This window comes from Schistocerca gregaria, chromosome 1 (assembly GCF_023897955.1).
Source record: "Schistocerca gregaria isolate iqSchGreg1 chromosome 1, iqSchGreg1.2, whole genome shotgun sequence".
Taxonomy (NCBI): Eukaryota; Metazoa; Arthropoda; class Insecta; order Orthoptera; family Acrididae; genus Schistocerca; species Schistocerca gregaria.
In genome coordinates this window covers 849,236,506-849,249,085 of record NC_064920.1, presented here as the reverse complement: position 1 = coordinate 849,249,085, position 12,580 = coordinate 849,236,506, and positions in this window count along the sequence as shown.

Sequence of the window (12,580 nt, the reverse complement as noted above, 5' to 3'; positions counted from 1 at the left end):
AATTTCATGAAATCTCTGTAGAATGTTTTCATAACCAACTGAATGTAATTTAAAATGTACATTTTTGTAAGTTTAATATTACATGCCTTTGAAATTTCGTAAAAGCTGGATTGTTGAAGTAATTAATTATCAGGAGGTGTTGAGACTCGAAACCTTTGTTACTGGCTTAGCTTTACATAATATGCCCAAGTTTTGTTTTAAACAACTGATTTTATACAAAATTATTACGTAGGTTCGCTTTGTTCACGACATGCATTAGACGCTGCTGGTTTGACCTTTGCGATGGAGATAAATCAATAACCCACTCGCCGCCAGACACGTCGATAATTGATTGCTTCCCCACAAATGGTGCGCACATCGTAAGGTGGCTGTCGGAGTATAGATGTAGATGTACATCACATGTTTATTTGAAGACTGATGGTAACGCTGGGGTAACAGGAAGTAATGCCGCGGTTAGCAAATGGTTCGATAATGCTGTCCTACGGCAGCTCACCTTAAGAAGAAAAACCTGAGTGTTCCACAAATGTTATATTTGCAGTTCTCCTCATTTTTGTACAGTTCACCCATACGTACTGTCCACAATGAGTGGTCAGCGTGGGTGATTGCCAAGCGTCGGATCGGGGTTCAATTCCCGATACTGCCCAGGAATTTTCCTAGGTCGGAGGACTGGAACAGAGTGCACTCAGCCTGGTGATGCCAACTGAGGAGCTAGTTGAATGAGCAGAAGCGGCTGCAGGCTTTGCGAAGCCAGATAACGGCCTGGAGAGCAATGTGCTGAAACTACGCCCCTCCATACCCCACCCAAATGACGCAACTGGCTGCGCGTTACACGTTGGTCGGGCGGTCCCGATTGGCCTCTGTATGGCGAGAACGGCGGAGGTTCCTTTTCCTTATATAAAGAAATCCAACACCTTCCATGAAAACCCTGACATGATAAGCAAATCCAGTAGTATGTCACATACCTCAGAATAAACCGTGACATTAAATTAACCAAAGTAATACGAGTAACGAGTGAGCAAATGGAATACCACAGACTAACCCAAGAACGCCTAAATGCATGTCATACCTTCCCACCGTGAGACAGACGCAGTTCCGAGGGGAGAAACGAGAACAGAAGCCGAGAGTAGAACCGTCTTAAGATGGAAGGCCCTACGATAAGGGACAGACGAACACCCACGTCGCCAGCTAACCGCTAGGACCACCCCAGCCGCAAGTTTTAGCATGAGACTTTTTCACGTATCTGTTACGTTGCAAACTTTAAAAACATTGCCCCACCACGAAAAGTATAACATTTCTCTTTGGATAGACTGAATTTTTGTAGGCGGAGCTTAAGGTTAACATTGAGACCCTGATTGGTCAGATGAAAACATAGCCAGATAGTTTTTTTTAAAACCAACTTCGGTAAATTGTAGTAAGGAGAAGTTAGGAAAGAGTTGCTTCCGAAACGGCAATGTGAGCGGAGCTGTGAAGTCCGCCGCCTCTGACGAACACCGACAAGGTAAAGAACACACGCAATCCTGCATAACAGCGCATAAAGCTTCACTCAGAACTGCAGAAGTCTCATCTATTACACCTCCTTTTTGCGTAATACTAGTGTCGATCGTCAATTAAAGCTCATGGTGTTCACATTTGCCACTTGAAGTAAAAATCTGAAACGCGATTATTTTTCTGTTATATAGTTATTGAGAAGCCACATCAGCCACTGTAATTTACGACAAGTTAGATAAGTAATTAAAGATAACTGTGGGTCACTATAGACCGTTTTGATAGTTTTCTCTTTTGTGAAGCTTAATTTAAGCCTAGATTATAGATGTGATATGGCATAGGTCATCCTTAGATCCATTGTAGAACTTGGAAACCCATTCAGGGAGTATTCGTTCACATTTTTGTTGAACGCAGTTGGTTTTTACCATCCTATATTAAAACATTTCCTTTTATCAATGGTGCAATTTATAAACAATGTTTTGTGAGTAGAATAAAATTTCCAATGGTAAACTCAACTGCTTTTTCGACGTTATTTTACAAGCTAACTAAAAATAGGAAAGGCTTGAACCCCTTCCACTAAATTTAGTTAGTATTAAGATTCTTTTACAGGGAGTGCAGTGGAGCTGACTCTGAAATCATTCAGTATTTGGTTATATCATCGCTAGTCTCACTGAACTCTTCTGAATTCTACATGTCATGTGTGGTCTGGCGACTCCTTACCAGCAACAATTCCGAGGTTCAATCTAGTCAATTCCCTAAAAAACACGCTCAGAACGTCGTTGCGCGAAAGTGGTAGCGAGACACGATATAGAACAAACAGACACCACGCAGAATGTTAGAGTATCACTCACTAAACATTAAACCAGAAAAGATTTATAGAGCAACTCGAATATCCGCTTCACGCATGTTTCTGTTCGCCGGCGAGGAGAGACGCAGCAGCGAGCACCACGCCACGGACTGTGGTCGTTCGAAGGCCGCGCACGCACACACGGCCGCGGTCCGCCCACGCCTCCCACGCCTTCTCGCCACCCTCTCCCTCTGCCGGTCGGGATGGCCGAGCGTTTCTAGGCGCTACAGTCTGGAACCGCGTACCGCTACGGTCGCAGGTTCGAATCCTGCCTGTGGCATGCATGTGTGTGATGTCCTTAGGTTACTTGGGTTTAAGTAATTCTCAGTTCTAGGGAACTGATGTCCTCAGAAGTTAATACCCATAGTGCTCAGAGCCATTTTAACCTGTCCCTCTTCCACGCATACACGCCCTGCACCTCCTGTACGGTTGGAGCGTCTGTCCCTGCAACGCGCCAGACTCAAACCTAGACTATCAGTACGACCGACACTGCCACACTAGTCTGTCTCTTGTTAAGGAAACCACGAAGTGAAAATCCGTCGAAGTAACGAATTTTTTTATTGTGTTAAATTACTCACTTGCTCTTCGTAAACCAGAATCGTTTCTGTATAACATCTACATCTACATCCATACTCCGCAACCCACCTGACGGTGTGTGGCGGAGGGTACCCTGAGTACCTCTATCGGTTCTCCCTTCTATTCCAGTCTCGTATTGTTCGTGGAAAGAAGGATTGTCGGTATGCTTCTGTGTGGGCTCTGATCTCTCTGATTTTATCCTCATGGTCTCTTCGCGAGATATAAGTAGGAGGGAGCAATATACTGCTTGACTCTTCGGTGAAGGTATGTTCTCGAAACTTTAACAAAAGCCCGTACCGAGCTACTGACCGTCTCTCCTGCAGAGTCTTCCACTGGAGTTTATCTATCATCTCCGTAACGCTTTCGTGATTACTAAATGATCCTGTAACGAAGCGCGCTGCTCTTCATTGGATCTTCTCTATTTCTTCTATCAACCCTATCTGGTGCGGATCCCACACTGCTGAGCAGTATTCAAGCAGTGGGCGAACAAGCGTACTGTAACCTACTTCGTTTGTTTTCGGATTGCATTTCCTTAGGATTCTTCCAATGAATCTCAGTCTGGTATCTGCTTTACCGACGATCAACATTATAAATGGTGCATATTAACACGAAGAAGTAGCATTTTCTAAAAAAAGACACTGCTCCTTCTGTCTGCTGTCAATAATTGAATTGTGTTTATCCCTGCTGCAGCAAACTTTCTTTGTCTTTACTCTATTTATTCTTTGACCAATCCTTTGAAAGCTGGTCAGTCTGGTACTAAGTGAGTGTAGGTAACAGCTGAACGTCAGTTCAGGGTTCTGTTTTCGCATTACTCGTCGTAGTAAACTGAAACAGTGCTTGACCTTAGGAAGTAATCTTATTTTGTACTTATATTTTATCCGTGCAGATCGTAAATATGTGTAGAATATTGAAGTTTAACAGTAGGAATAAGAGTAAAGGTGACAGAAGGTCCCTGTCATTCTTTCTGTTCCTACTCGTACTGTAAGTATCAGGGAGAGAATGTAACTGGTGCCATATATAGACGTAACCATCCGCTACCAATGCCAATAGCAGATGCTAATAAGGCCTACCTATACTCAGCTAACAAAAACGTCTTTGCTAAATGCATCTATGGGAGAACTCAAAATCTCAACTTAAGTTTCAATAACCATGTGCGGGAACGCCTGCCTGAAACAGAATTTGTGGGCCTCAAACCCCTAAAAACTGGTGTCATAGACACACAACATTTCAGTGTTGAGTCAGTCGGCAGGTTATAAGTTTTCAGTGAAATGGACATAGAACCTAGGGGCCAACATAAGGAATGTGCTTCTGTCAATTAACAAGCTGAGGGCGCGACCGGCTGAGAAAAATACCCTACAAATGACAAAAGAGGCCATAATTCAAAAGGCCTCCTTAAATGAAACCGAAACGATGACATCTATCGACCTGACGACTTTTAACTTTGAAATAAATTAGAAAGACTGTATCTCAATCTTTAAATCATTTTCCCCAAAGTATGAGAATTTTGAGTAAAGGTACAACTTTCTCTTAAACTAACACATCTACGTCAGTGAAACTTTCTACATCACTTTCATTAAAATGTACTGAAATGGTGGCAAATATTTATATATTATTTTTCTTATACGCCAATCTTTTTAGGTCACATACCTTTTTTGGAATTTCTACTATGATAACAACGCTACTAGCATATAAGTAATACATTTTGAAGAAAATATGACAACCTACGCAGGTTTCAGGGGTTTGATTTGAACAAATAATTGTTGAGAAAAGTGGACCAACGTTAGTATGGTCAGCCATACGAAATTATCTCATATTCGGGGCCTCTAAAGGTGAACCATCGCAAAAAAGTATACACTCCTGGAAATTGAAATAAGAACACCGTGAATTCATTGTCCCAGGAAGGGGAAACTTTATTGACACATTCCTGAGGTCAGATACATCACATGATCACACTGACAGAACCACAGGCACATAGACACAGGCAACAGAGCATGCACAATGTCGGCACTAGTACAGTGTATATCCACCTTTCGCAGCAATGCAGGCTGCTATTCTCCTATGGAGACGATCGTAGAGATGCTGGATGTAGTCCTGTGGAACGGCTTGCCATGCCATTTCCACCTGGCGCCTCAGTTGGACCAGCGTTCGTGCTGGACGTGCAGACCGCGTGAGACGACGCTTCATCCAGTCCCAAACATGCTCAATGGGGGACAGATCCGGAGATCTTGCTGGCCAGGGTAGTTGACTTACACCTTCTAGAGCACGTTGGGTGGCACGGGATACATGCGGACGAGCATTGTCCTGTTGGAACAGCAAGTTCCCTTGCCCGTCTAGGAATGGTAGAACGATGGGTTCGATGACGGTTTGGATGTACCGTGCACTATTCAGTGTCCCCTCGACGATCACCAGAGGTGTACAGCCAGTGTAGGAGATAGCTCCCCACACCATGATGCCGGGTGTTGGCCCTGTGTGCCTCGGTCGTATGCAGTACTGATTGTGGCGCTCACCTGCACGGCGCCAAACACGCATACGACCATCATTGGCACCAAGGCAGAAGCGACTCTCATCGCTGAAGACGACACGTCTCCATTCGTCCCTCCATTCACGCCTGTCGCGACACCACTGGAGGCGGGCTGCACGATGTTGGGGCGTGAGCGGAAGACGGCCTAACGGTGTGCGGGACCGTAACACAGCTTCATGGAGACGGTTGCGAATGGTCCTCGCCGATACCCCAGGAGCAACAGTGTCCCTAATTTGCTGGGAAGTAGCGGTGCGGTCCCCTACGACACTGCGTAGGGTCCTACGATCTTGGCGTGCATCCGTGCGTCGCTGCGGTCCGGTCCCAGGTCGACGGGCACGTGCACCTTCCGCCGACCACTGGCGACAACATCGATGTACTGTGGAGACCTCATGCCCCACGTGTTGAGCAATTCGGTGGTACGTCCACCCGGCCTCCCGCATGCCCACTATACGCCCTCGCTCAAAGTCCGTCAACTGCACATACGGTTCACGTGCACGCTGTCGCGGCATGCTACCAGTGTTAAAGACTGCGATGGAGCTCCGTATGCCACGGCAAACTGGCTGACACTGACGGCGGCGGTGCACAAATGCTGCGCAGCTAGCGCCATTCGACGGCCAACACCGCGGTTCCTGGTGTGTCCGCTGTGCCGTGCGTGTGATCATTGCTTGTACAGCCCTCTCACAGTGTCCGGAGCAAGTATGGTGGGTCTGACACACCGCTGTCAATGTGTTCTTTTTTCCATTTCCAGGAGTGTAAGTAAAGAAATGCAATTTACTGTACACAAAATATTTAACTCTCCTAATTTGCTTGTATTTTTTAACTTTCGACCGTAATTTTTACATTTACCTGTTGTTGAATAGAAGTCGAATGAGAAACAGGAATATAAAACACAAAGAAGCAAATAAATGTGAAATGTCTAAGTTCGCTTCTTATCTGGTATATCACTGTGGCCACAATAACCTCTAACTGTATTTCGAGATTTTAATTGCACTTCGTACTCTATGTAAGCACATTATGCCGTAGAAGCAACAGGTAAATCACAATTCAAGGCAACAATGAAAAATGTGTTTGTCGTTTAGGAAAGTAAATTCGTTCAGGGATTGAACTTGTACGACGGGCAGAGAGAACGGACTACGGCAGTGCTGACGGTTATTATCTATGAAAATGCTGGATACAAATTTGCCAGTCAGTAACTTTCAGAATAAATAAAACGGCATCGTTAACAAGATAACATGAAAAGTGAGTTTCGTACTCGTGGTTAATTAGTTAGCTTCGTAAAATACAAATATGAAGCTGGGCTTCATTGTGACATCTTGCGTGTGACACTTAAAAGTCTCTTTTACGTTAAAATTTTCCAAAAATAGCAAGTTTTAGCCCAAAAGTGGTATGCAGTGTCAGAAGTCCGTTAAAAAGCTTGTCTAACGACACCGCATTCATTCCGGTACGATGAGTATGTGTTGAGAAAAAGGGATGTTAACTCGAGAAATAATATATAGTGATAGTTGTTTGCAAAGCTAAATTTTTCCATGGACTTAAGTTATATTCTGTTCTTTAATTGATTGAAACATGTGTCTTTGTCCTTTTCCTAATCAGTACCTAAGAAGTTCCTATTTATATGCTGATCCATCACATTCTAGGCAAAAAAAAATGCTGATGTCTAATATTTTTTGGGGATTTTTGTTAATGCTAGGGTAACTCAGTGAGTAAACAGACAAGCAGATAATGTTAAAGCAGCGTTTACGGCAGGAACCAGAAACTACTATAAGCGGTAGTTGGTAAACTTGCGAAGAATGATTGCCAATTTTTCGTTTAATAATAATAACGTAAACATAACGTTACCAGAGCGTGTCTGCTCGAAGAAAGTACTTTTGAACAGCGTTCTGTGATCCACTTTTTACGATCGGCAATATTCTGTCGAGTAAACAAAGTTGTGTGAAACGTGCGAGTTTTTACGCGTGGGTGGAAAAGTCGAGCATTATCGACGAGCACCGTTAAGGGCGTCGGGTGCCTGTATCGACTTCGGCGTTGCAAGCTAATATTGATTCACGTATCCAAGAACACCTACAGATTACAGTTGAACAAACTGCTGAAACGTCTCGGGGAAATGTTGCCACAGCTCATTTCATCGTTAAAACCAAATCGCTCTCTTCACCCTGACACCTTAAAACAGACCCATTTCAGAAGAAGACATAAGGCACAAGAAGCGCAGATCACATATAAAGAAAAGTTCATGAAACGTAAAACTTATTTTTCCTTTAGAGTTCTTAGTCATACGTAGCAATCTACTTCCATTCTGCTATTAATCACAATCTCACGTGCGTTTAAGACGATGTTCTAATGTTTGAAAAAATAAGCTGGATGTCCGCGAATATTGATTCTAGTGGAAAGTAAAAGATTTTACTTGAATACCGTTCACCTCAACGGACCAAAAGGTATGTATGAGAGAGAAGTTGTACTTCGAATTTATGCTGTTCAAAAGTTAATTCTGGATAATTAACATTATTCTGAAACCTTAGATAAAAGGGTCCATTCATGAAAATTTATTAAAACGCATAATATTAAAATTACGTGAAAAATACAAAAAAAGATTTGGTGGACATCACAACATTCTATATTAACGGAATAGTCCAATCCGACATGTAGAAACTAACCACGAAATTTTTATTCAGAAAAATATAATGAAAGAAATGCAGGGTCAAAATTTTAACTGCTAAGACGATCTTCAAGTATTTGTACAGTCCTTGCTGCCTAGCGTGCGATCAGCTGTGACAAAAGAGCATAGCGCCGCTTACCGCGAACATCCAAAGTGACAGGCGTGAATCTGAAGTACCTAAACGACACAAAAAATGTTATGTATCATTTATTAATAAGACACAGTTCATAACGACAGCTAAACTGTTGCAGATGTAATTCTTACAAAGGTGACTAGCAGACGAAAATAAATCGAGAAGTGTCTGATGTTGCATTACAGACGACTTCTACCTATAATGACTTTAATTTGTTGAAAAGAAATATTTCTTTTGCCTACGTCTCTTTATAACAATTTCTGTAGCATAGTTCTTATGATAATTTTTGAATAATGTGTATTTTAGTAGCAATGAAACAGCTCTTTGTTTATTCCCGTAGCTGACAGAATAAAGCGAAGTGTTATTTGAATGACCAAAACAAACTCTTCCTTGCATCAGGCACACCTGAGGAAATAAAATTTAATGCTTTCAGGCATTTCATAGTAATTATTAGTCTTCTTTAGATAGAAATGCGCTGGAGTAAGAAATGGTCCTGGCTGTTGCCTCGCTCATTGTGTTGCACACCGGGCATACTTAAAACAAATTGTAAAACGTGCCGGTAGAAACTGAACAAACAAATGACTGAAACTGAAGAATGCTGTTCTCCTGATAAACCTGAAATGACACAGAAATTATGTTGTCCGACAATTTCCTCAAAAATACTTTTCACAGTCGAAAAGAATTTTTATCGCGAGTCACATTGGTTGTTCCAGGTGGCATCTGAAATACATCAACAATCGTTTCGTTGTCCCCTTAAACTCAGAGGTGTCGCTATGTAAAGGCCAAGAGTCCAACAAAAGCAATGAATTAATTCTTGCACCTGGTTAGAAACCGCTTTCAATGAAATGTTAAGAAATTATTCCTCTCTATTAACTCAGATTTTCACACATTATTCATAAAATTTTTGTCTCTAAACATTTTTCTTAGTTTTGGTCCTAATGTGCCTCGAGGTCCCTGTTGACTAACATAAAGCTATGGAAACAGTAATCCACTCTTTCTCAGTAGTGTCATTGTATTACAAGAGTGTGCCGGCCCCGGTGGCCGAGCGGTTCTAGGTGCTTCAGTCCGGAACCGCGTGACTGCTACGGTCGCAGGTTCGAATCCTGCCTCGGGCATGGATGTATGTGATGCCCTTAGGTTAGATAGGTTTAAGTAGTTCTAAGTTCTAGGGGACTGATGATCTCAGAAGTTAGGTCCCATAGTGCTTAGAGCCATTTGAACCATTTTTTACAAGAGTGTGACATAGTATTAATTGGTTGCACGACAGACTCTCTCTCTTTTCGCCTCGAAATGATTACGTGCGGTTGGCTCACAGTTCTTTCACGAAACCCGACTTATCAGTGTCAGACACAGCAGAGCAAGCTTCGTCTTCACGTCAGCTACTAATTGGTGACATCTCCTCTACGCCTTTAGTTGAAGTAAATGTCGTTGTTTTGCTACTCCCCCGATACTTACACTATAATTTCTTGAATCTGCTTGACCAGGTCAATCAAGCCTTGAGGTCACCGGTGTTCAAGTCAATTTCAATTCTGCGCGCCCAGACTAGTACATCTTTATCGGTAACGGTGTACTGCCTCTCACGAGCAGCTCAACATGGTCCATATCTCAAGAAAACTCATCTAAAGAACTGCTGTTCATGTTACTTATTCGAGTTTAGTGTTTTATGACGGTTATTAATGGAGGTAATGGGAAGTTATGTCAACCCTGTACAATAAATCTTTCGGGCATCTTTGTTTCACATTTATACAGTTCACGGCCTGATTTTACTGAGCGAAACCGGGTTTTCACACAATTTAACATTAAGCGTTAAACAGAAATGAATACTAATTCATTTCCATTTTTAATACTTATGCTACTGCAAAAGCAACTGGTAGTTATTATGGATATCAAGTGAGTTGCAAATCTGAGTGAACAGTAACTGCGGTCGGTTCAGAGAAACTGCCGACGAAAAATCAGATTCGCTTTCCAAATTACGACCGTGCTGAGTCCTGTTATCTGTTTACCGATCTGCCGTCAATCATGGGTATGTGTTGCCATGTTGCGCATGCGTAGTCTGTTACAGCTCGGATAGTGGTGTACATGTCTCCACAAGCCTGTCGAGCTACGACTTTGGCAATTTTGAACAGTTTTTTTTTTAAATAATTGCAGTGCATCTTAGCAGCTAAAATTTTGGAAGAGTCTTTCTTTCGGTGTATTCTTCCTGTATAAATATTTTCAGGACATGTTTCGAAATGTCGAACTGGTCCATACCGTTATCAGACATTACGTTCATTCAAGCACAAGAAGTGGACAGAAAGAAAGCCAAAATAATTCAAAAACTCTAACATAACAACGCTGCATCTAAAGATAGCATAATGGAAGAAAAAATTGTAATTCGAAAATAATCATGTCTCTATAGCTTTTCTTTGCGCAAAATTTAGGAAATGGATTTTTTTTGAGGATTTGCTGAAGGCTCTGATATAGTCAATCTACAAAGAGGTAAGAAATGAATGGTAATAATATCACTGATATTTCCTCGAATTCTATGTGATACATTTTCGGAAATATTTCAAATTAGGTATCAGAAAGTCTATCATAAGATGTGGGCGAGTATCAAGCAAGATTCCCTAAAGGTAGATCACAAGCTGAACAGATTTTAAACCTCATAACAATCGTAAAGTATAATAGACCGAAGAAAGGCAAGGATATGGCAAGTTTTATTGAACTGAAGAAGTTCTACAACTCTGTTGAGAGAATGATACTTTTCAGGGTAATGGAAAACTTCAGAGTGGAATATCATCACAATGAATCGTAGCAAAATCATACCAAAATCGTGATTGGGCTTCAAACGAAGATATGGGCCCGTTCGACATTGTTCGGAGGTCTACTGCAGACGGTTACGAGAAAATTGCATGAAGAATTTACATGTAAGGAAGCCTGCCTAATTGGAAGAGTTAATATTGTAGATGGTTGACTGAAAAAAATTCTGAAATTCGCAGATGTTGCAGTCTTTGCCAGTGACATGGAACTAACATAATTAAACAGTCCGAAAGAATATAAAATCTAAGAACTGAAAAATTCAGTATAAGGTGATTGATTATTTTTTATCAACATTGTCAGTTTTTTGATCAGAATAAAATCAAGAAAGAGAATAGCTTCAAGTAACATGGAAAAATAATACAAAAGAATGTACCGCAGAAGATTGTGATTAAAGACTTTTTGAGGAAACACTTATATAAGAAAGTACAGTTGTATGTCTCTGACTGGGAACAGCTGACAAAGTTGAGATATTGCAAGCAGCAGAACTATTGGACATGGTCGGTAAAATAGGTCCTGAGGGCATTAGAAAAAGAGATAAATGTTCCTCGTAAATATTGGGCTTGACGCCAACAGCTGGGAAGAAGAAGTTTTCGAGCTAACAAAGAGCAGTGCTAGGTTTGGGATGAATGGTTGTGCTGAATTTTGAAAAGATTACTGCAGTTTCGTGGATACTTATTAAGAAATAACGACAACAGGATAAGAAACCCAACTTCGGCTTCTTTAGCCAGGGAAACATGATGTCAAAACGGTATCCTAACCTGTTTTAGATGTTGTAAAGATAAAGTACATGTATTTACTGCCACACACCTAACACAAACGTTTGGCGAGCAGAGTAGATGTAGAAAATTTAATCAACTCGGAGGATGAACTGCTAAGAAGAAGAAAACTAAATAATTTACTCCAAAAGCTGAACTACTGTAATATTAAGTCATTTCTTCTGAATAAGTTTATTCGAAAGTTAATTTTTTTTAAGTACTTTCGTTTCGACCTGTTCTACATAATAATTCCTGGCTTTAGCATCGATGTAGTCATTTACTGTGTGCTACTATTTAACAGTTCTCTTGTAAAGTTGTAATTTAGGTAATTACACACTTAGATATCACGTTTCTTGTCGGGCGTGGAATCATGAAATACCTGAAATGTCTTGCGATGTGGGGATACCGTTCGTAAAAGGATGTCTGAATAGTAAATTTTTTCCCTCTTCTTGCTAAGATAACACATATGAAACGTATCCAAATCTTACATCAAGGTGATGCTGCTACTCAGCTGAGAACCCCTGAATACTTTATCTCAAGAATTTTTTAACGTTTTTAACTCTCCTGTAAAGTATGAATGCTCATAAAATATTCATAGACTTTAAATAGAAAAAACTCTTGTGTTTTATGATTGGTTGCGGTTCTGTTTCCAAAATAAAATTGCTTCTCTGGCATTGTTCTCTGTAACCTAGAATCAAAACCTACGAAGATAATTTAACTTTTCATAGATATTAACAAATGTTGAACAATAAAAATGGAAAAAGAATACAATTTATAATATTCCTCGTATAATATACCTGAAAAATGTAGT